A 23,768-nucleotide genomic window follows, 5' to 3' on the forward strand; every position below is an offset into this window, starting at 1 on the left:
GTGTGAGTTGTAAAAATTTTGAGGACAGTACAAACACCCAGTACCCGAGCCAGGAAAAATAACCATTTCAGGTTAAAATCACCGACCCGGCCGGGGCCCTCTAAACCGAAAGCTACAACGCTGATTCCTCAGCCGGGGAACTGTAGTAGTAGTAGTAGTAGTAGTAGTAGTACGTGAGTACCTGTCTGTTGCGAATGTGAATGTAAGTAATATTTTTTGCATTCGACCAGTGACAACAGTGATAACAGTGGCTCACAAACTACAGGGTGCAACTTAAAACTGTGATGCTATGTGTTAAAAAGGAGGGCGCAGTATTTCTTCTGCAGCTAAAGAATGAAATTTTTCCACATGAAACACATGTTTATTTTTAATAATATTTGGCAATTATTTTCATGAATTTAATTTAAAGTACACTGGCCGAAAAGAATATACACACACACACCACAAATTCGGAATGTAGAATACGGAATTATTGGCGATATATTTTTTCAAGGTAAACATATTTAATTGATAAAAGGTACAAGACTACAAGTTAATATCCGCACGAGTAAAGCCATCGAAAATGTGTCATGCTGGTCCATTAATAACTGGCGTACTCGCCTGACTGTTGAATGCAGGCATGCAAATGTGCATGCATTGTGTCGTACAGGTACCGGATGTCAGCTTGTGGGAGAGAGTTCCATGCCTGTTGCACTTGGTCGGTCAATGCAAGGACGGCTAATGCAGCTTGTGGATGACGCTGGAGTTGTCGTCCAATAATGTCCTATAGGCCTACGTGCTCGACTGGAGACAGATCGTGGAATCTAGCAGGCCAAGGCAACATTTCGACACCGTATGGATTACAAGAGCGGCATGGAGGCGTGCATTATCCTGTTGGAATACACCCGGGGAAATGCTGTTCATGAATGGCAGCACGACAGGTCGAATCACCAGACGGACATACACATTTATAGACAGGGTGCGTGGGATAACCACGAGAGTGTTCCTGCTGTCATAAGAAATTGATTCCCAAACCAGAACTTCCGGTGTTGACGCCGCAGACATTTGGAATGCAGGCGCTCACCTGGCCTCCTTCTAACCAACACACGACTATCACTGGTACCAACGCAGAACAAGCTTTCATCGGAAAACACAACGGACCTCCACGTCATCCTCCAATGAGGTCTCGCCTGACACCACTGAAGGTGCAGACGGCGGTGTTTTGGGGTAAGTGCAATACACGCCACAGGATGTCTGGCTTGGAACTGTCCTTCAAGTAACCAATTTCGAACAGTTCGTTGAATCACTGCGGTGCCAACTACCGCTCCAATTGCTGCTGAAGTCGCAGCCCGTTGCGCTACAGCCATAAGCCGAATACGGAGGTCCTCCCACGGGGACGTCCGGAGCCCGGTCTTCTTGCGAGCGAATCTTCTCGTGACCACTGCTGCCAGCACGCATGCACAGTGGAGACATTCCTGCCAAGTCGTTGGCAATAGCGCGGAAGAAGAATCCACCTTCATGAAGCCCTATTACACGAACTCGTTCAACCGCAGTGTGCTGTTGATACTGGCCCCTTCGTCGTCGTAAAGGCATTCTTGACTCATTTACAGTCACTCCGTCCAATCTCATAGCCAAACGTATTTTAAAGCAAACCTGATGTGTAAAGTCATGGGGCCGCTACTAGCGCCACGCTAATGCGATCTCCGTGAAATTTTAAACAGCGCCATCTTTCAGATGTATACACACGCCTACCAACGTTCGTTAATCTAGCACAACCCCTTCTTGGTGTTTAGATATTCCTTTCCGCCAGTGTATTTTAGAAAATACCATGCACCATAATATCTGAATGAAAATGTAAAAGACCAACAACTCATGAACCTTGATAGTGATTCTCATTTAAACAATATGTTGAAATTGAATGGATGGAATTCTGGTTGTATACTGGCAGGGAATTTCAAACTTTGAGCTAGAAGGTGCAGAAAATCCTGATCCCTCCTTCAACAACGTGCTGATGGGAGACAAGCGTTTCTGGTTTCGCAGTAATTGTCAAAATCAAGGTTCAAGGCTACATATTGGAAAAGGACGTAGATCTCTCATTTGTTAATATACACTTACACTCGCAAAAGCAGGACCATCGATCACAATACTTTAATATGAATATATTTAGTTTTCTTTAAACACAAAAAATCTCTGAACTATGAAACACTGCAAAAATAATAAAAGGAGATCCTACGCGCTAACGGTTACAAACCTGGCGTTTTCTGAGCAAGCAACAAAGGGTATCCAGAGACTTTTGGCCTGGAATATGTGTGGTGTCGTCAAACTGACACCGGTTGAAGTATGGAATATTCCTCCATGTTACATGAATTTTGATTTTAGAAAAGACTATCAAATCAAAATTTAATAAAGCTAAAGATATTAGACTGGGGAGGGGATCCTGTTCACACTTTCTCTTACCAGGGAGAGCTCAGACGTAAAATATTTGAGTCAATGGGCTGCGTTAAATGTAGATTTCACTGACAGTCTCTCGTTAAGGCATGGCTGGTTTTTTGCAGTGGCAATAAGTTTGCCATCTGTTTCTTTTTTAATTGCGCAGTAACAGCATTTTCTAACTCAACGAGAAGAGTAATGAAGAAGTACTTCATGCTTCATCCATCTTAGGAGGCTCAATTAAGAATTTGCGTGTGTATTAAGCATAAGCAAATCGTAAAGTTGGGAAACGAATCCGTAGGTTTTTGCACGCTGAAAATTAGCCAGTACTCTTACCTCCTAAAGTGGGAAGACCCACCAACATATTCATATGGAGTCGACTTCACAATGGCCTACTTTCTCACTGAGTACGTGGATATCTCTGGCCTATGACGAAACTGTATCCTGCCGGAATCATGATTCCATAGCAGCTGATGACGACACTACTGTTGATCTTAGCATTAGCTGTAAGGGTGAAATTGATCTGATTAATGCTCTATTTCAGGCATGCAGTTTTCCAGAGAATTTGTGTGTCCTTTTGATGAGTTGCTTTCTTTTACTGTTTCTAAAATTATAATGTGTATTCCTTTGTTTTTTATTTTTAACTCTCCCAAATTTACCAATTAAATATATTTTTGGTGATTACTTATTTGTTTGGTTTTCATTAATTTTTTAAGAACGGCCCGATAATCGAAAGCAATCCTAACCATAAGAAATGAGACTCGTCCACTTCTAGAGAAGTATTTGGGTTTGACAAGGGAACTGTCCATACTGTCATATCGAAATCGACAATGAAATTTGGTGGTGAGAATGAGAGGTCTATAAGAAAGCAATGCACAAAAATTCAACTGCCATTTCGATCTATAAGGTCCTGAAATCGATACGGAAATGTCTAACAGAATTGCACGCGTTAGCGTATAGCTCGACGTGGACAGCCATGGTGACCAGCTGAAGCGACCAGGTTGCTTTGAGCTTTCTGTGCCAGCCAGTTGAAACATGTTCCTTTGAAAGAGCAGTCATGAATCCCGCTAATGTTCTAGAGTATGCTTTACATTATTTCCGTGGGAAAGGTTACTCATCTTCCCGTGAAATAACTTCGGAAGAAAGGGAGATGGGTCGCTACGTGATCCAACTAACGGGTACCAGCATCGTCTCGGAGTCGTGTCTGGAGAGAAATAGTGACAGTGACAGTGATAGTGATAGTGGAAGCAGCGACCCCTCATCTGAATTATCTGAAAGAGAAGGCAGCACACCATTTCCAGGAACAAGATGTGTTATGGATCCGATTTTGAACCTGAGTCTTATTCCCGTCAATCCAGTGAAGAGACACCGCAGTCACCCGCAAATCTACTAGTTCAAGCTATGCTTCCAGTCCACAGAAGAAAGTGAAACAAACTGTAGATCTTGCGTACAAGAGAAAAGCTCTAAATTTATGGTTAAATATAGGGGGGCGGGGTTAAGAGCGGCTTTCATTAATCACTGTTCACAAAAGTTGTCGTAATGTGACGTCACTACGACAACTGTGCAGGTGGAAGCCAATTGGAATCTACATCAGTAAGTCCCATTGAACACAAGAAATTGATGCATTCGGGAAGACTGAATGGAAATGTATGCGATGAAGATCTGCGACTGTGGGCCTTGGAAATTTCAAGAGAGGTTTCAATATGGCGAACTAATTTCAGCGCATGGTTGAGTCGTTTTAAGAAAAAGTACAGAATAAAAAGTAGAAAAATTACGATATTTGTATCCCGTACGTATCTGCAAGAAGAAGACGAAAAAGATGAAGTCGCAAAGAAATTTGTGGAAGCAGCTACAGAGTGACTTTTAGACTGCACCCCTTCTTCAATATACAATACTGATCAGAGTAGATTCCTGCGTGAAATGACAGCGAAAATGACTCTATCGTTTGTTGGTGAGAAGCATACAGAAACAGTTGCTCAATCAGTTAGTGCACTCACCCATTCGTACAAAATTATGACTACAATTAGTATGGCCGGTACTCTTTACCCGAAATTATTCAATGTACTACACGAGGCAACGTGAACTTTCTGTCCGAAAGTTTCCAAAGAAATAATTCATGCCTGAAATATAATTGTAACAGCCACAAAATCAGGGAAAATGGGGAAAAAGAAATTAACGCAACGAGTTAAAGAATCCTCCTTTCCCGTTTGCGGAAGAGAAGTGTTTACTACTGCTAGATTCCTGGACTACTTATAGTGATAAGAGCTGTCTTGAAGACTGTCTAGGCAACAGTATAGAAAATCTCCAGATTCTTCCCGGCACTACAAGGAAAATACAGCTCTTGGACAAGTTACTTTCCGTTAGTGGAAGGCTTTGTATTGCCGCTTAACAGACATGTGCCGACTTGTGAAGACTTTCAGTTTGATGATTATCAGAGAAACAGCATACTGAAAATACAGCCCTTCGTTCATTTTCAATTTTCTTCCCCACGGTTCAAGGTATGATTAATATTCGTAGTTCACAGCCTATTATACAACGGAGTGACCTCCCCAGTTCAAAGTGCCTGCGAAATATTGCCTTCAAAGAAGTAAAGAAAACTGTGACCTCTGTGACAATGTGACCTCAAAGTGCATATTCGTTGTGCATAGTGCCAAAATATTTGTGTTTTTGTCATGCGATGAACGCACCTCATTTATGTTTCACATTCGTTCCGTAACAATAAAGTGACCTTGGGGCGTGTCAGCCTGCCAGTTTGTTCTCCTTCTCTCTCACTCTCTCTCTTCAGCACAACTGCAACTCCACTCCGCTGTGCGACGCACGAGCCACCAAGAAGCAAGGGTTGTCCAAAAAGCTGCGTTGTCATACGAATTTTGTATCAAAATTTCGAAACCTTCCAGTTCGAATTGGCAGCTAAATTTTTAAAGATCGCTATTTTCTAGGTCTCCTCATGGTCTGTGCGAAATTTCATTGTCGATTTCGATATGTCAATAGGCCTATGGACAGTTCCCTCGCGAGGTTCACTCAGTCTGCACTAGAAATGAATACCAGATTTAGATGCCGAACAAAATGGCAGGATATAAAACTAAGCATTCTATTCACCGAAGGTATGAATAATTTCAACACATCCAGGGAGATAACGTTACATTTTTATTAGAGAATGGGTATATGGCTTGGTTCAAATAGCTGTCAGCTTGCATTCGAGAGATGGTGGGTGTGGACCCCACCGTCGGCAGCCCTGAAGATGCTTTTCCGTGCTTTCTCATTTTCACACCAGGCAAATGTTCAGTCTGTACCTCAATTAAAGCCACTGTCGCTTCCTTCCCATTCCTAGCCTTTCCCTATCCCATCGTCGCCTTAATGCCGGCCTGCGTGAGTGCGATTTAATTAAGAAAACATTGATGCTTTCTGGCATGTAAAGTGGTTTTAGTGCCGGTAGTAAAACGGAAACTTTACCTAATCTGATATATATTACTAGTCTTGCAATTTACATCGCAGGGAAACCTATGCAACACCAAACCACGAGAAAACAATACAGGGGAAAATGCTCCGAGAACAGATTTCTTGTCCATTTAGATTCGCTCGAAAATTATGGTTTCTAGAACTATCTTTAACTTATTACCAAGAAATGCAACAATTACAGGAGACATGAAACGTAATAATCAAAATGTTTCCATTGATATCGGGTTTACTAAGAAATGTTATAGTATAATTATAACTTAATGTAATTCTACTTATACTTTAGGGGCTGCCTGGCCGAGGCGGTAAAGGCGTGCTCGGTTCGCCCGGAAGGGCGTGGGTTCGAATCCCCGTTAGGAACTCGTAAAATTTAAGAAACGAGATTTCCACTTCCGGAGGTGTAAATGGACCTGAGGTTCACTCAGCCTACACCAAAAATGAGTACCAGGTTAATTCCTGGGGGCAAAGGCGGCCGGGCGTAGAGCTAACCACTCTACCCCATCAAGTGCCGCGGTTAACAATGGTGGAAGCATTTACTTAAGCTAATAAGTGATACAATTGTGTGAATATTTATAGAAAGCAGGTTCATTAGCAAGTTATTGTAATAATTCATACTCATTTCGAAGCTGAGACTTTTACTACGTTAAAAATGGAATATCTCTAATTACTGAGGCATTTTCTTTCTATAATTCTTTTAAGTCGAGGAGGTACGCTTATGGTAAAATTAGGTTGAGATAAACACTACTTACATTCGAGAAATTCTTCTGAATTTTATTACTTATTCTTCATTAGCACATCAGCTTCCCAGGAGAATCGCATACTTAAAAGTATATAAATACAGCTATGTTTTAGACAAATTCTAGTTCGTGCCACTAACCAATGAATCGAGTGGTGCCTGGGGAAATGATGGCCTCAATTTTATCAAAGAGGTAGTCCAACGGATTGCTCATATTTCTGGCGATACCGTATCAACTGGGTTTCTTATTCAGTGCATCAGCATAGCGCGGGAATGTCACAACTATTCTCGGGACACTATCACCTAATAAGGAGCTGGATAAAGGTTTTCTTCTTTAATGCGTGAATTTGTATTTTATTGAAATTGAATTTTTATAATAAATATTTTCTTTTTTAAATTCCATATGCAGTCCCGTTATTTTTAAATGTATATGTAGCAACCGTATGGAAGGAGTGCAGATAATCATAACATTCTAATCCCTTATTGAGATATCAAGCTGTAATGCGCACTCAATTCTACGTATAATTGCTGTGCATTTATTTATCTTCATTTGTAGACTGACATAGTTTGTTAAGAAGGAATGTATCTTAAGAAAACTGAAATTCTGTTTCCAGTTATTTGACCAGTAACGAAAAGTATACATACCATCATTAAGGCTGCGGCCCTGAAATTTATATTTTCCGTACATTATCTCAGTTGTATAGCTTACATATGAAAATAAGGACATAAATTTACCTGCATAGTTGTTAATATGTTTTGTATTGCAAAAATTTGCGTGCAATTTTTTCAGCGTTGTATGCTTTTCCATATGGAAACATCATCTTCGATAGCGACTATAAAGGTCGTGTGAGACGATACCTTCTTTACACCGAACAGGCTGCAACACTTACCTAGAAGAGAAAGAAATCCTTATTTATTATGATATTTTTTCAGTCTTACATAAAGGTAGGTTATGATATGTTAGGTAATATTATTTTACGTTGCGTAAAATTGGTTAAAAAGGGGGGGAGGACATTAATTGCATTAAGTTTACAGAGTCCAAACTGAAATATGAGAAAATGCGAAATGAAAAGCCAAGTTATAAATCATTATGTGCCTAGAAATGAAAGCACTGAGCCCAAGGTCAAGCGCAATAGAAAACACCAGTCAAGTCTTTCGTTGCGCACATATAGTATTCGGAAGCTCGAGTACCAGAGAACATAGGAAATAAAGCGAAGCATATAATCAAGATAAACTCCAAGACTTGAGCAGAATTAGCGCAGCGATTTCTGGACCTTTGCCCAGGAGGTATATCGTGGTAAGTACATAAGAAAAAGGAAAGAGGGGAAGTAGGGATAGCAAAACAGCTCAAACAACAAGGTTCAAATCACAAGATGTATTAACAAAACCACCAAAGGGAAAACATTTATACAATCAAGAAACTCTGATAATTATCAAAATCAAGTTACAGATATTGTTTCATTTTTTAAAGCATAGGAAAAAATTCGAAAAGTTACATGGGACTCATCAAGGGAAAAATTGATTTTGAGATCGCGACTAGAATTTTCAAATTTGCTATGGCAGTACAGAGAAGAATTTAAAGGGACGATCATTAGACCGTAGCTAAACCTAGGTATAACCCTGTAACTGGAAATAACATATACGTCTGAGGAAACACTTTATGGAATAATAAGTAGTTTCGACGGTAGATAGAATAATCTTATCGACAATTAAGAAGGGATCTAACAATAATCTTTACACGTTAAAAGAGAAAAAACACATAATTACACACCAAGTACAAAATAGTTAACAATGCGTAAAGGCCACTATTACAATTTAGAACCACGTAATATTTATGAAATACGAAGGAGGTCAGATGGATAGAAAAAACATAAAAGGACAGGAAATGGAAATCAGTGTTGTCGGGAAGGGCGAGGGTGAGAGAGGGTAAAAATAAGGCTGCTGTATCTATTTCAATGATTTTGAAATCACACGCACACAGGTCGTACAGAAAGTTCCGTATCAGAGAGAAAAGTTCGCCCAAGCACAAGTCCTTTGCACAACATATGACCAAGTCTAAAGGATTTGAAGTTGTTTATATTGTCCCCGTGAAAATTGGCGATTTTATAAATATTTTAACAAGTGGAAAGCAAAGATTTTATTGTCTGCTTGAAGCTACAACACATCACTTGGGAACTTGTGGCGAGCCGTGAACGAGTTTTTTTTGTCGTTCAGAGGGGTGCGATACGTCACCGGCAAGACTGTGTCAAGGTTATAGCTAACCACGTGACTACCTTCGCACGCGCGACTCAGCCTGTTTCTGGAATAGTCTGCGCAAATTAAAGGTGATCATCAGCCAATTACCGTCCTCGCTGAAGAACACGCCTCTCTGGGCTAATTATATAAAAGGCCTTGCTTCGAGTGAATCGCTCTCTTAATGCTTAATGCTCTTCGCTTTACGCTCTTCTTAATGCTTGTTCGCTGCGTGAGACATCACATCATCGGACCACGTGGAAGGAGAAATTTCAAGACAAGTCGACGCCCGTTCTACCAGAATTTAGTCTGATAATTAGTGAATTCTGTGGAATAAAAACGTCTAGGAGCCAAGTTAAGTGTGACGGTGTAGACGAGCTGTTTATATTCTGCGTGTGCTTGTTCAAAATACTTAATTTTGTCATCTCAGTTACAGCTTGTGACCAGCAATCAACGAAGACGTCTTGGAATTGAAGATCTCAAGATGAAGAATTCCGCAACTACCAACATCATTTCATCGAGGGACATCCATCGCAGAGCCTCCATGGAGCTGTAAAAATGTAAGGCGTCTCTGGTAATTGGAAGAAGACTGGCCGGAGTATGCTGAAATAACTGACTGTCGACGGGAATCGAACTCTACAAAACTTGAGTACCTTTTTAATTTAATTTATCTGTCCTATCTTCTGTACAACTAGAGATCTTTCTTCTTAAGTCGTAGATCTATCAGTTTGCTGTAGTTAGAAATGTTTCATTTTCCTACTTCTTAAGGTGTCATGGTAGACTAGGTACGTGTGAATGAGGTTTTGAAATCTATTAGAGTAGACATGTAGGTTGTCTTTGACTGACTTCCCATGCTTAAGGAGCTTAAGTTTAATAATCACTGACCACACGATAAATCTACTTTATTTGTAATATTGAAAGTTACCGGACGGAAAATTTGCGTGTACATTTTGAGTGAATAGGGTCGAACCTAGTGTCTTTTAAAATCACTTGTTGTTTTTATGATGAAGTCATCTAATTTTACGACATTCCAGGAGAATCAGTAGATGTAATAATCACTTAAATAATAATAATATTGATTAAAGATCGGGTAAAACAGAAGTAAACGCTCGTGAGCCATAAAACTACTGTAGAATTCCTAAATGTGAGATAGAATGTGCTCTGTTCATGAAGGGTCTGGAATATGGCCTATCCTGAGGGATATTCGTTGCATAATTGAGTAAATGATGAATTAGTGGTGATATTGATTTATTCTTGTGTATTTGGAGCGCAAGATAGATTATAATTAGTGGAGCACGTGTTTGTGAGTGTATTTCACAGGTAGGAAGTAAAAATAATGCGAGTAAGGCTCACGCTTGCGGTAAATTCAACCTGTAGCCCACATGATGGTAGTGCTTATGGATTTTACTAGAATCTTCCATTATAATCTCATGAATTAGATGAACTTGCGCTGATATGTGAAATGTACTTCTATCAAGTGATACCCATGACTTCGATCACTAGCCACCATTAATGTAAGAGAATTTCTGTGCACGGATTATTTTTGCGAGACATTACGCGTCCCGACCATCGATAAAAATCATAACTAAAATTGCCAAGTCAGGATTCGTTGTAAATAGTGTACATAAAACGTGTTTCCCTAGTGTGAATGTGTGTGTAAATGTGTATATTTCTCTTGTGCCATGTTTATTTCATTTAATTTTGATCTGGTCGCGCACTCGCCGTGACGTGGATCACATTCATCGTTGTGTGTTGCCTTAAGAAATAATTTCATGCCCTTAAGGGAAAGTTTAATTAAATTAAGTCAAGGAAGACTAGGAAGGAATTTAATTTTTTTTTGCGAGATTTAAAAGGAAAGATCATCTCGTTACTTTGTAAAGGCACTCGATTTGTAACAAAATTTATTTAACTAGCTCACACGTTGGTAATGTAAATTTCTAAAAATCTGAAGTACTTTAAAATTAATTTGAATAGAAATGAAATGCAAAGATCAAAGGTAGAAACTTTGTCAGCCGCATGATTGCTTTGAAACCTTGTAAAAATAAGTCATTAATAATTAATCAAAAATCATTACTCTGAAATATTAACGATGAACCTTAGATAAATGATGCGGTGGAGAATTAGTAAGAACACGATCGTGTTACAATAAAACAGGTTAACTGTATGACAAAATAATGATAATAATAATAATAATAATCGAGATAATAATTAATTAAATTTAAGAATTTTGGAAACAGTTTCTCTTTGCTACTGAAGTTCACGTTAGTGTCATTAACCATTATTAAATATTGTAAATGACTAATTCAGCTGTGTACATAGTAAATACCACGTGTTGAGGCAACTTTAAATTGGAGAAACTTTGAACACATGTTTATTTAGTTCTTTCAGTCAAATGTTTGGTTTAAAAAGGCAAGTGGCCTAATTACTTCTTTGGTTTCATTTACAGCACAGTAGAGCTGGAGATATGAACACAAGTCACTCTAAATCGAGGAAGAAACCCGATATTATGAAAGCTCTGTTATGTAAAAAGGAAATATTAGCAAGAATATTTTGTTGTTTAATTGCTTATGTGAATAAATGTCAGAGTGTTGTTTTAATATTTCTTTTTATCCTGCTTGGTCATCAATCCTTACAACCCTTAAATGCCTCTAGAAAGTGATAGCCAACGATCGAACGGTCCACCTTGGGACTCATCGCTCGATGGCTGGGCTTAGCTCGGGAAAAATGGGGGCATTTAAGATGGCTTAATCCAAGCGTGGGGCTCGAGATTGGCTTATCCAAGCTCGAAAATGATCTTGTGCTGTCCAGTGTTTATGACATTGACAAGATCAGATGACCAATTAAATTAGGCTGACTCTGACACATTTATTCGCCCAGATTCTTGTGGCTAACATAAGCACATGTTAAATGTAACTTGTATGAATATTGTTAAAAACAAATTCTTGCTGGTAATTAGAAATTTGAATTTGCTGCGATGATAATTAATTAAAGTTAGACTCACAATTGCGACCGATATTGGTGAAAATTTGGAACTTTCATGATATCGACAAATCGGTGCCTTCACAAATTTGATAGAGTTCGATTCCCAATATTTCAGTAGTCCGGTTAGAATCCTTCCAATACCAGAATAGCCATTTAATGAATAATTGTAACTATGGAGGACTTAAGGCAGATGTTGTTGGCAATGGAGGAGAGGATCAATGCTAACTTAGAACAAAAACTTAGCGAAAATCAGGCTCACTTAGAGGAAAAACTTAGCGGAAATCAGACTAACTTAGAGAAAGGACTCTTTGAACTCAATAATAGTCAAGCTAACTTGGAGAAAGGACTCTTTGAACTCAATAATAGTCAAACTAACTTAGAGAAAAACTTAGAAAAAGGACTTAGTGATCTCAGTGACGCACAAATAAACCTCGAAAAATCTCTCGGGGAAGCTATTGAAGAAAAGTTGACGGACATTAAAAACCAAACTGAAGAAGGTTTAGGAAAAATATGTTCGGACATTAAACTTTTTAACGGCAAGCTAGCCTCAATGCAGAGCGAGCTCGTAATAGTCAAAAATGATTTCGCTACTATGAAAAAGGAGGTAAACGAAAACATTGCCAAGTCTATGGCGGGCATGTCCAATGAATTCAGTGAACGACTGGCGAACGTTCAGCAGGACATATTAACTGGAATCGACAAATACAAGGGCGAAGTTGAACAATCATTCCTGAATATTGAGGAAAAGATTGACACAAATTCAGAGGACCTTAAGGTTACGAAAACGGCTTGGGCGAAGAAATTCATTGGATTAAACGAGAAGCTACAACAAGTCGAAAAGGGCATTCTCGACAAAATCGAGACATCCCAAGTCGATACCTCGGAACGGATGGATTATATCCACGAGTCGCTTGAGGATAGTTGGGGCGAAATAAAAACCATCAAAACCACCCTGATGAATGCCATACATAAGGTCACGACTGAGTCAAAAACTGAAACCGAAGGGATTCGAAAGGAGTACACGGATGGAATTAAGGAGCTTGTACATGAAATGCATCTCCTGAAAATCCAGAACGAGAACACTAGCAAGGTCACCAACTCGTTGCTAGAGAAGCAGGCATTACTGGAGCAACGTGTAACCGGCACGGGTCTGACGTCAACTCCACTTGCAACTGCAGGGACAGGCGCTGCGAATACAATCGACATTTCTTCAGAGCCGACAGTAAATGCGTCTCAAATGAATACAACCGGCCAGACGCAAATAGTAAATATAATTCGTCTTCACGAAGACCAACCCAAGAAATTCAATAACGTTAGAGGAAACGTGACTCCGAAAGGCTTTATTCGGGAACTGCAGGATTACTTTCGCGATGCGAAAATTCCACCAGAAAGGCAGTTAAGAGTCACCGAAAAATTCCTGGAAGACTCAGTTCATACCTGGTTTGTCGCATTTCGATTTTCGTTTGATGATTTCGAAAGTTTCAAGAAAGCATTCCTGGAGAAGTACTGGAATAGCGACGTCCAATACAACCTTAGGACGGAGTTATACGCCAGGAAATATGCATCATCTACGCCCACGAGATATGCGGACTTCCTGTCCAGCCAATTAAGAAAATTAAGGGAACTAGACTCACCGCCATCAGAACCTGAGTTGGTTAAGTTGATCACCCGACAGTTACCACCAGATGTGCAGAGGATCATGATAGCCTCAAATACGCAATCTGCAATTCAGGCTGAGGCGTTGTTAAGACAATTAGACATGACGTCCAAGGAACCAGTTCGTCAGGGACGAAATTCGGAACCTCAGATCCATCAGGTAACAACGAATAAGGAGGAAGAATTGAAATCAGTCAACCAAGGGAGAACGTGGAAACGTAACCCTGGAGGGCAAGATTCACCTCGTGATCGATCGCCCGTACGCAGAAATAGACCCATTAGAAACTGGGAATATTCCAGACGTAACGAGAGGAAGCGTCCATACTCAGATTACCGAAGGAGCTGGAACCGAAACCAGGACTTCCGCCACTCAAGAGGAAGGAGAGACTGGCGAGAAGAAGAAAGGGAAAAATATCTAAAAGACCTTCAAAACTCGACGCAGGAAAACGAAAGATGGCGAAGAGCAATCCAAACCCAGGATACCAACCCTGATATCGTGGGAGCGGAAAGCCTTCAATACCAAGAGGCCAAGGCTCGGGGAAGCCAACATAACAACTCGAGTCAGGAGCACAGCCAAGGTGCCATTAAGAAAAGACCTCATCTCCAATGAGAAGAGATAGAACGAATCCTGAAGGCAAAATCACTAAACTTCAAGAAGGAAGTGCGATACAGGTCGACGCATAGACTCAACCGAACATCTACACAACTAGCTGACACCGTGTAACCATCTGTTAAAAGGGAAAAATAAGTTACTGAAGATAGAAATAAAACTTGAGGAACACCCTGTATGGAGAGACTAGGCTACTGGATGCCAGGAGCGGAACGAGGAACTCCGAGTCTTACACCTATCGCGAGCTCAACTAAGTTACTACCAGGTGATTCAACAACCAATTTTCCGGAACAATAGTAATGGACACTGTTATGTAATAATTTCATCTACAAATGAAATTATACTCCAACCAAGGGAGAGATGTCCCCGTGAAAATTGGCGATTTTATAAATATTTTAACAAGTGGAAAGCAAAGATTTTATTGTCTGCTTGAAGCTACAACACATCACTTGGGAACTTGTGGCGAGCCGTGAACGAGTTTTTTTTGTCGTTCAGAGGGGTGCGATACGTCACCGGCAAGACTGTGTCAAGGTTATAGCTAACCACGTGACTACCTTCGCACGCGCGACTCAGCCTGTTTCTGGAATAGTCTGCGCAAATTAAAGGTGATCATCAGCCAATTACCGTCCTCGCTGAAGAACACGCCTCTCTGGGCTAATTATATAAAAGGCCTTGCTTCGAGTGAATCGCTCTCTTAATGCTTAATGCTCTTCGCTTTACGCTCTTCTTAATGCTTGTTCGCTGCGTGAGACATCACATCATCGGACCACGTGGAAGGAGAAATTTCAAGACAAGTCGACGCCCGTTCTACCAGAATTTAGTCTGATAATTAGTGAATTCTGTGGAATAAAAACGTCTAGGAGCCAAGTTAAGTGTGACGGTGTAGACGAGCTGTTTATATTCTGCGTGTGCTTGTTCAAAATACTTAATTTTGTCATCTCAGTTACAGCTTGTGACCAGCAATCAACGAAGACGTCTTGGAATTGAAGATCTCAAGATGAAGAATTCCGCAACTACCAACATCATTTCATCGAGGGACATCCATCGCAGAGCCTCCATGGAGCTGTAAAAATGTAAGGCGTCTCTGGTAATTGGAAGAAGACTGGCCGGAGTATGCTGAAATAACTGACTGTCGACGGGAATCGAACTCTACAAAACTTGAGTACCTTTTTAATTTAATTTATCTGTCCTATCTTCTGTACAACTAGAGATCTTTCTTCTTAAGTCGTAGATCTATCAGTTTGCTGTAGTTAGAAATGTTTCATTTTCCTACTTCTTAAGGTGTCATGGTAGACTAGGTACGTGTGAATGAGGTTTTGAAATCTATTAGAGTAGACATGTAGGTTGTCTTTGACTGACTTCCCATGCTTAAGGAGCTTAAGTTTAATAATCACTGACCACACGATAAATCTACTTTATTTGTAATATTGAAAGTTACCGGACGGAAAATTTGCGTGTACATTTTGAGTGAATAGGGTCGAACCTAGTGTCTTTTAAAATCACTTGTTGTTTTTATGATGAAGTCATCTAATTTTACGACATTCCAGGAGAATCAGTAGATGTAATAATCACTTAAATAATAATAATATTGATTAAAGATCGGGTAAAACAGAAGTAAACGCTCGTGAGCCATAAAACTACTGTAGAATTCCTAAATGTGAGATAGAATGTGCTCTGTTCATGAAGGGTCTGGAATATGGCCTATCCTGAGGGATATTCGTTGCATAATTGAGTAAATGATGAATTAGTGGTGATATTGATTTATTCTTGTGTATTTGGAGCGCAAGATAGATTATAATTAGTGGAGCACGTGTTTGTGAGTGTATTTCACAGGTAGGAAGTAAAAATAATGCGAGTAAGGCTCACGCTTGCGGTAAATTCAACCTGTAGCCCACATGATGGTAGTGCTTATGGATTTTACTAGAATCTTCCATTATAATCTCATGAATTAGATGAACTTGCGCTGATATGTGAAATGTACTTCTATCAAGTGATACCCATGACTTCGATCACTAGCCACCATTAATGTAAGAGAATTTCTGTGCACGGATTATTTTTGCGAGACATTACGCGTCCCGACCATCGATAAAAATCATAACTAAAATTGCCAAGTCAGGATTCGTTGTAAATAGTGTACATAAAACGTGTTTCCCTAGTGTGAATGTGTGTGTAAATGTGTATATTTCTCTTGTGCCATGTTTATTTCATTTAATTTTGATCTGGTCGCGCACTCGCCGTGACGTGGATCACATTCATCGTTGTGTGTTGCCTTAAGAAATAATTTCATGCCCTTAAGGGAAAGTTTAATTAAATTAAGTCAAGGAAGACTAGGAAGGAATTTAATTTTTTTTTGCGAGATTTAAAAGGAAAGATCATCTCGTTACTTTGTAAAGGCACTCGATTTGTAACAAAATTTATTTAACTAGCTCACACGTTGGTAATGTAAATTTCTAAAAATCTGAAGTACTTTAAAATTAATTTGAATAGAAATGAAATGCAAAGATCAAAGGTAGAAACTTTGTCAGCCGCATGATTGCTTTGAAACCTTGTAAAAATAAGTCATTAATAATTAATCAAAAATCATTACTCTGAAATATTAACGATGAACCTTAGATAAATGATGCGGTGGAGAATTAGTAAGAACACGATCGTGTTACAATAAAACAGGTTAACTGTATGACAAAATAATGATAATAATAATAATAATAATCGAGATAATAATTAATTAAATTTAAGAATTTTGGAAACAGTTTCTCTTTGCTACTGAAGTTCACGTTAGTGTCATTAACCATTATTAAATATTGTAAATGACTAATTCAGCTGTGTACATAGTAAATACCACGTGTTGAGGCAACTTTAAATTGGAGAAACTTTGAACACATGTTTATTTAGTTCTTTCAGTCAAATGTTTGGTTTAAAAAGGCAAGTGGCCTAATTACTTCTTTGGTTTCATTTACAGCACAGTAGAGCTGGAGATATGAACACAAGTCACTCTAAATCGAGGAAGAAACCCGATATTATGAAAGCTCTGTTATGTAAAAAGGAAATATTAGCAAGAATATTTTGTTGTTTAATTGCTTATGTGAATAAATGTCAGAGTGTTGTTTTAATATTTCTTTTTATCCTGCTTGGTCATCAATCCTTACAACCCTTAAATGCCTCTAGAAAGTGATAGCCAACGATCGAACGGTCCACCTTGGGACTCATCGCTCGATGGCTGGGCTTAGCTCGGGAAAAATGGGGGCATTTAAGATGGCTTAATCCAAGCGTGGGGCTCGAGATTGGCTTATCCAAGCTCGAAAATGATCTTGTGCTGTCCAGTGTTTATGACATTGACAAGATCAGATGACCAATTAAATTAGGCTGACTCTGACACATTTATTCGCCCAGATTCTTGTGGCTAACATAAGCACATGTTAAATGTAACTTGTATGAATATTGTTAAAAACAAATTCTTGCTGGTAATTAGAAATTTGAATTTGCTGCGATGATAATTAATTAAAGTTAGACTCACAATTGCGACCGATATTGGTGAAAATTTGGAACTTTCATGATATCGACAAATCGGTGCCTTCACAAATTTGATAGAGTTCGATTCCCAATATTTCAGTAGTCCGGTTAGAATCCTTCCAATACCAGAATAGCCATTTAATGAATAATTGTAACTATGGAGGACTTAAGGCAGATGTTGTTGGCAATGGAGGAGAGGATCAATGCTAACTTAGAACAAAAACTTAGCGAAAATCAGGCTCACTTAGAGGAAAAACTTAGCGGAAATCAGACTAACTTAGAGAAAGGACTCTTTGAACTCAATAATAGTCAAGCTAACTTGGAGAAAGGACTCTTTGAACTCAATAATAGTCAAACTAACTTAGAGAAAAACTTAGAAAAAGGACTTAGTGATCTCAGTGACGCACAAATAAACCTCGAAAAATCTCTCGGGGAAGCTATTGAAGAAAAGTTGACGGACATTAAAAACCAAACTGAAGAAGGTTTAGGAAAAATATGTTCGGACATTAAACTTTTTAACGGCAAGCTAGCCTCAATGCAGAGCGAGCTCGTAATAGTCAAAAATGATTTCGCTACTATGAAAAAGGAGGTAAACGAAAACATTGCCAAGTCTATGGCGGGCATGTCCAATGAATTCAGTGAACGACTGGCGAACGTTCAGCAGGACATATTAACTGGAATCGACAAATACAAGGGCGAAGTTGAACAATCATTCCTGAATATTGAGGAAAAGATTGACACAAATTCAGAGGACCTTAAGGTTACGAAAACGGCTTGGGCGAAGAAATTCATTGGATTAAACGAGAAGCTACAACAAGTCGAAAAGGGCATTCTCGACAAAATCGAGACATCCCAAGTCGATACCTCGGAACGGATGGATTATATCCACGAGTCGCTTGAGGATAGTTGGGGCGAAATAAAAACCATCAAAACCACCCTGATGAATGCCATACATAAGGTCACGACTGAGTCAAAAACTGAAACCGAAGGGATTCGAAAGGAGTACACGGATGGAATTAAGGAGCTTGTACATGAAATGCATCTCCTGAAAATCCAGAACGAGAACACTAGCAAGGTCACCAACTCGTTGCTAGAGAAGCAGGCATTACTGGAGCAACGTGTAACCGGCACGGGTCTGACGTCAACTCCACTTGCAACTGCAGGGACAGGCGCTGCGAATACAATCGACATTTCTTCAGAGCCGACAGTAAATGCGTCTCAAATGAATACAACCGGCCAGACGCAAATAGTAAATATAATTCGTCTTCACGAAGACCAACCCAAGAAATTCAATAACGTTAGAGGAAACGTGACTCCGAAAGGCTTTATTCGGGAACTGCAGGATTACTTTCGCGATGCGAAAATTCCACCAGAAAGGCAGTTAAGAGTCACCGAAAAATTCCTGGAAGACTCAGTTCATACCTGGTTTGTCGCATTTCGATTTTCGTTTGATGATTTCGAAAGTTTCAAGAAAGCATTCCTGGAGAAGTACTGGAATAGCGACGTCCAATACAACCTTAGGACGGAGTTATACGCCAGGAAATATGCATCATCTACGCCCACGAGATATGCGGACTTCCTGTCCAGCCAATTAAGAAAATTAAGGGAACTAGACTCACCGCCATCAGAACCTGAGTTGGTTAAGTTGATCACCCGACAGTTACCACCAGATGTGCAGAGGATCATGATAGCCTCAAATACGCAATCTGCAATTCAGGCTGAGGCGTTGTTAAGACAATTAGACATGACGTCCAAGGAACCAGTTCGTCAGGGACGAAATTCGGAACCTCAGATCCATCAGGTAACAACGAATAAGGAGGAAGAATTGAAATCAGTCAACCAAGGGAGAACGTGGAAACGTAACCCTGGAGGGCAAGATTCACCTCGTGATCGATCGCCCGTACGCAGAAATAGACCCATTAGAAACTGGGAATATTCCAGACGTAACGAGAGGAAGCGTCCATACTCAGATTACCGAAGGAGCTGGAACCGAAACCAGGACTTCCGCCACTCAAGAGGAAGGAGAGACTGGCGAGAAGAAGAAAGGGAAAAATATCTAAAAGACCTTCAAAACTCGACGCAGGAAAACGAAAGATGGCGAAGAGCAATCCAAACCCAGGATACCAACCCTGATATCGTGGGAGCGGAAAGCCTTCAATACCAAGAGGCCAAGGCTCGGGGAAGCCAACATAACAACTCGAGTCAGGAGCACAGCCAAGGTGCCATTAAGAAAAGACCTCATCTCCAATGAGAAGAGATAGAACGAATCCTGAAGGCAAAATCACTAAACTTCAAGAAGGAAGTGCGATACAGGTCGACGCATAGACTCAACCGAACATCTACACAACTAGCTGACACCGTGTAACCATCTGTTAAAAGGGAAAAATAAGTTACTGAAGATAGAAATAAAACTTGAGGAACACCCTGTATGGAGAGACTAGGCTACTGGATGCCAGGAGCGGAACGAGGAACTCCGAGTCTTACACCTATCGCGAGCTCAACTAAGTTACTACCAGGTGATTCAACAACCAATTTTCCGGAACAATAGTAATGGACACTGTTATGTAATAATTTCATCTACAAATGAAATTATACTCCAACCAAGGGAGAGATGTCCCCGTGAAAATTGGCGATTTTATAAATATTTTAACAAGTGGAAAGCAAAGATTTTATTGTCTGCTTGAAGCTACAACACATCACTTGGGAACTTGTGGCGAGCCGTGAACGAGTTTTTTTTGTCGTTCAGAGGGGTGCGATACGTCACCGGCAAGACTGTGTCAAGGTTATAGCTAACCACGTGACTACCTTCGCACGCGCGACTCAGCCTGTTTCTGGAATAGTCTGCGCAAATTAAAGGTGATCATCAGCCAATTACCGTCCTCGCTGAAGAACACGCCTCTCTGGGCTAATTATATAAAAGGCCTTGCTTCGAGTGAATCGCTCTCTTAATGCTTAATGCTCTTCGCTTTACGCTCTTCTTAATGCTTGTTCGCTGCGTGAGACATCACATCATCGGACCACGTGGAAGGAGAAATTTCAAGACAAGTCGACGCCCGTTCTACCAGAATTTAGTCTGATAATTAGTGAATTCTGTGGAATAAAAACGTCTAGGAGCCAAGTTAAGTGTGACGGTGTAGACGAGCTGTTTATATTCTGCGTGTGCTTGTTCAAAATACTTAATTTTGTCATCTCAGTTACAGCTTGTGACCAGCAATCAACGAAGACGTCTTGGAATTGAAGATCTCAAGATGAAGAATTCCGCAACTACCAACATCATTTCATCGAGGGACATCCATCGCAGAGCCTCCATGGAGCTGTAAAAATGTAAGGCGTCTCTGGTAATTGGAAGAAGACTGGCCGGAGTATGCTGAAATAACTGACTGTCGACGGGAATCGAACTCTACAAAACTTGAGTACCTTTTTAATTTAATTTATCTGTCCTATCTTCTGTACAACTAGAGATCTTTCTTCTTAAGTCGTAGATCTATCAGTTTGCTGTAGTTAGAAATGTTTCATTTTCCTACTTCTTAAGGTGTCATGGTAGACTAGGTACGTGTGAATGAGGTTTTGAAATCTATTAGAGTAGACATGTAGGTTGTCTTTGACTGACTTCCCATGCTTAAGGAGCTTAAGTTTAATAATCACTGACCACACGATAAATCTACTTTATTTGTAATATTGAAAGTTACCGGACGGAAAATTTGCGTGTACATTTTGAGTGAATAGGGTCGAACCTAGTGTCTTTTAAAATCACTTGTTGTTTTTATGATGAAGTCATCTAATTTTACGACATTCCAGGAGAATCAGTAGATGTAATAATCACTTAAATAATAATAATATTGATTAAAGATCGGGTAAAACAGAAGTAAACGCTCGTGAGCCATAAAACTACTGTAGAATTCCTAAATGTGAGATAGAATGTGCTCTGTTCATGAAGGGTCTGGAATATGGCCTATCCTGAGGGATATTCGTTGCATAATTGAGTAAATGATGAATTAGTGGTGATATTGATTTATTCTTGTGTATTTGGAGCGCAAGATAGATTATAATTAGTGGAGCACGTGTTTGTGAGTGTATTTCACAGGTAGGAAGTAAAAATAATGCGAGTAAGGCTCACGCTTGCGGTAAATTCAACCTGTAGCCCACATGATGGTAGTGCTTATGGATTTTACTAGAATCTTCCATTATAATCTCATGAATTAGATGAACTTGCGCTGATATGTGAAATGTACTTCTATCAAGTGATACCCATGACTTCGATCACTAGCCACCATTAATGTAAGAGAATTTCTGTGCACGGATTATTTTTGCGAGACATTACGCGTCCCGACCATCGATAAAAATCATAACTAAAATTGCCAAGTCAGGATTCGTTGTAAATAGTGTACATAAAACGTGTTTCCCTAGTGTGAATGTGTGTGTAAATGTGTATATTTCTCTTGTGCCATGTTTATTTCATTTAATTTTGATCTGGTCGCGCACTCGCCGTGACGTGGATCACATTCATCGTTGTGTGTTGCCTTAAGAAATAATTTCATGCCCTTAAGGGAAAGTTTAATTAAATTAAGTCAAGGAAGACTAGGAAGGAATTTAATTTTTTTTTGCGAGATTTAAAAGGAAAGATCATCTCGTTACTTTGTAAAGGCACTCGATTTGTAACAAAATTTATTTAACTAGCTCACACGTTGGTAATGTAAATTTCTAAAAATCTGAAGTACTTTAAAATTAATTTGAATAGAAATGAAATGCAAAGATCAAAGGTAGAAACTTTGTCAGCCGCATGATTGCTTTGAAACCTTGTAAAAATAAGTCATTAATAATTAATCAAAAATCATTACTCTGAAATATTAACGATGAACCTTAGATAAATGATGCGGTGGAGAATTAGTAAGAACACGATCGTGTTACAATAAAACAGGTTAACTGTATGACAAAATAATGATAATAATAATAATAATAATCGAGATAATAATTAATTAAATTTAAGAATTTTGGAAACAGTTTCTCTTTGCTACTGAAGTTCACGTTAGTGTCATTAACCATTATTAAATATTGTAAATGACTAATTCAGCTGTGTACATAGTAAATACCACGTGTTGAGGCAACTTTAAATTGGAGAAACTTTGAACACATGTTTATTTAGTTCTTTCAGTCAAATGTTTGGTTTAAAAAGGCAAGTGGCCTAATTACTTCTTTGGTTTCATTTACAGCACAGTAGAGCTGGAGATATGAACACAAGTCACTCTAAATCGAGGAAGAAACCCGATATTATGAAAGCTCTGTTATGTAAAAAGGAAATATTAGCAAGAATATTTTGTTGTTTAATTGCTTATGTGAATAAATGTCAGAGTGTTGTTTTAATATTTCTTTTTATCCTGCTTGGTCATCAATCCTTACAACCCTTAAATGCCTCTAGAAAGTGATAGCCAACGATCGAACGGTCCACCTTGGGACTCATCGCTCGATGGCTGGGCTTAGCTCGGGAAAAATGGGGGCAATATAAAACAGTATGAAGTGCCCAGAATGGGCCAGAGTTCGAAAAAATATTTCAGTTTAGGCCTGTGGGGCCAAGCAATGAAGGAAATCCAAAGTATCAGAATAACATAATTACAAGTCTGCTCACCCTGCACTGAGATGAAATGATATCAGGTAGAACGAGAATTATTTCAAATCGCTACGGGCCAGCCGTGCGAAATAGTTCCTGCTCCCGCCTCTTACATAAACAGAGAATGCCTGACTGATGATTGTTTTTTTTACGGGGGGCCCCCGTAGCCCGCTCCCCCGCCGTGACCGTCGACTCAATCTACATGGTCTCCGACATGCTATTAATTTCTAAGTAGAAAGAGAGAGCTGGGTAGAGTGGGAAGTGATACAAGGAGTATCTGCCTGTTTCCATGTCAGACACGTTACCAGGCTAGATTGTGTTAGGTATATGGTGTAGAAGTATGGTATTGAAGGGTCAGGGAAAACCACATAGGCAGTTTTGGTTTATGGAATGATCTGTTATCATGTTATTTTTAGCTGTAGGTAGTTCACTAGCGGATCCACCGGTGCTTCTGAGGGTGTTACTTCAATTATTTTAATTAGTAAAATAATCTTGGCTCGAAAGATCCACTGTCCACTTTTTGATTCATCTTAAGAAAGATTCCTTTTTACGTGGACTAAGGAGATTTTTTG

Source organism: Anabrus simplex, chromosome 1, assembly GCF_040414725.1.
Source record: "Anabrus simplex isolate iqAnaSimp1 chromosome 1, ASM4041472v1, whole genome shotgun sequence".
NCBI lineage: Eukaryota > Metazoa > Arthropoda > Insecta > Orthoptera > Tettigoniidae > Anabrus > Anabrus simplex.